Below are 2,568 nucleotides of genomic sequence, written 5' to 3' on the forward strand. Positions count from 1 at the left end.
GGCTACAGCAACAGGGTGGTGGACCTCATGGCCTACATGGCCTCCAAGGAGTAAGAAACCCTGGACCACCCACCCCAGCAAGGACACTGAGAGCAAGAGAGAGAGGCCCTCGGTTGCTGAGGAGTCCCTATCCCAACTCAGCCCCCAACACTGAGCATCTCCCTCACAATTTCCATCCCAGACCCCCATAATAACAGGAGGGACCTAGGGAGCCCTCCCTACTCTCTTGAATACCATCAATAAAGTTCGCTGCACTCCCCCCCCCAAAAAAAAAAGAAAAGGAAACCTGGAATGGTGGCACACCTTTAATCTCAGCACTTGGAAGGTAGAGGCAAGTGGGCCTTTGTGAGTTCAAGGCCAGCCTGGACTACACTACAAGTTCCAGGACAGCTGAGGCTATGTAAAGAGGCCTTGTCTCATCACATCCACCCCCATACACATGCAACAAAGAAAGGACAAATGGGCCAGAGAGATGACTTAGCTATTAAGAGCACTGGCTGCTCTTCTAGAGAACCTGGGTTCAATTCCTAGCACCCACATGGTACTCACAATCATCTGTAACTCCAGTTCCAGAGGATTTTACACCCTTTTCTGGCTTCTGTGAGCACTAGGCTTGCATGTAAGTATAAAAATACCTGTACATATAAAATAAAATAAAAATGGAATAGAGAGGAGGAGGAAGGAGAGGAACTGCTGGTATCTGTATTAAATTGATGAAATAAAAACTAACCCAGCAAACAAACTGTTGAGCAGGAGGAGCCAAGACCCCCTAATTTTAGATTGTAGACAGTTTTCTCTCCTGTCCTCAAGCTCACAATTTATGTTCTTAGTGTTGTTTTGGGGGTCCCCCTACACAAATTTATTCTCTATCATATCTATGGTGCAGAGTCGCCTTCAAAATCCTGTATCTCACTGCGTGGAAGATGGGACAGAAAGGAGTTGCCAAGAAGGTGCTGATTTGAGCTAGATTATGTTAGAAATTTGTCAATGCCAGGACTAATCTCAGTCTTTGAGTTGTGTGTTTTCTTAAACAAGAAAGGTGGTAATGTGGGAACTTTAGGAAACTGAGATGTTAGTGTTATCCTATATCTTCATCATCTTCATCATCACCATCATCATCACCATCATCATCGTCAGACTCTCACATAAACCAGGCTTCCCTTAAATTCGCAATGCTCCTGCCCCAGTTTCTTGGGTGCTGCAGTAGCACGAGCATAGCTCCATCCCTGGTTTCTGTCTGTTTTTTCAGAATTAATTGTCAGTGAACAAAATATTAAAGTTTATCATGATCTTTTCATATGTCAGTCATACTTTGCTTTTCTTTGTCCTCCTTCTCCACTGCCAGTGTCGATAGCGATCCTGTAACAGGGCCCCAGACCTTCGCACCACTGACTCCATGACAGAAGTGCCATTGAGGCTGTATAATTCTGCACATAGACAACACCACCTGCCAAAACTAAAGCAAAGGCCTGATCCACTAAAGCCCATAGAGCTCTGGGGAAGTCTCCAAATGAACTAACCTTGCTTTTTAGCTTCTGTAGTTCCACTTTGTCTAACTATTTTTGTTAACTGAAGGATGTAGACCCAGAACGGAGTGATTGTGCTTAAAAGCTTATCCTGGGGAAGGCTCGGTGCTACACTGGGATCCTAAACACCCAGTTACTGGCCAGCTAATAACCCAGGCCTGAGCGGTATTCTCTGGGGATCAGCCCATGGCAATCTCTCTTCATCTTTGAGTGACTGCTGATCTTCACGGGCATATCCAGGGTGCTAGGGTAAATGAATGCTGGATTATTAGATTCTTAGAGATCATAAGTGTTGGGGGATATCCATCCAGAGAGGAATTATTGCTTAGTGACCCAGCAGTCAGCAGAAACTCTACGAAACTGAACGGCTAGTGTCCAGGGAGAGTAGCTCAAATGCAGTCTAACCTCCAGTATATGGAAGAGCTTACATGCCTTCTAGACGTCTATATTCCTAAAGGACAGACAGTATAATTTGGATGGTCAGCGATATGACGCTCACAGTGGTCAGCAGTTCTTCGATATTTTTGGAAATACGAAAAAGCAGCAAATTTGGGACAACTGAGAGACTAGTCAATAAAACATTAAGAAATAATAGCAATATGAAAACTTCTAGAAGAAGAAAAACTTTAAAATGCATATTTTAAATTTGTTTTAGCTAATTCCATACACAGATACAGTGTGCTGTGATTATGTTAAATCTCCATTACCCTCTCATCCCCCTCTCCTCTCCCTCCCCCCCTCCACTAGTTTATTCCAGTTGGTCAGCAATACTCTGTTATTGGGAGACCAAAGCAGGAACAGTATCTTCTGCAGGTGAAGTTTTCTGTTTGTAGTTAAAGAATAATTAATTTATTAATTTTTATTTGTAATTAAGAATAAATCCTTGCCAGGCAGTGGTGGTGCATGCCTTTAATCCCAGCATTTGGGAGGCAGAGGCAGGCAGATTTTAGAGTTTGAGGCCAGCCTGGTCTACAGAGTGAGTTCCAGGATTAGCCAGGGCTACACAGAGAAACCCTGCCAAAAAAAAAAAAAAAAAAAAAAA

This window comes from Mus caroli, chromosome 9 (genome assembly GCF_900094665.2).
Source record: "Mus caroli chromosome 9, CAROLI_EIJ_v1.1, whole genome shotgun sequence".
NCBI classification, from domain to species: Eukaryota; Metazoa; Chordata; class Mammalia; order Rodentia; family Muridae; genus Mus; species Mus caroli.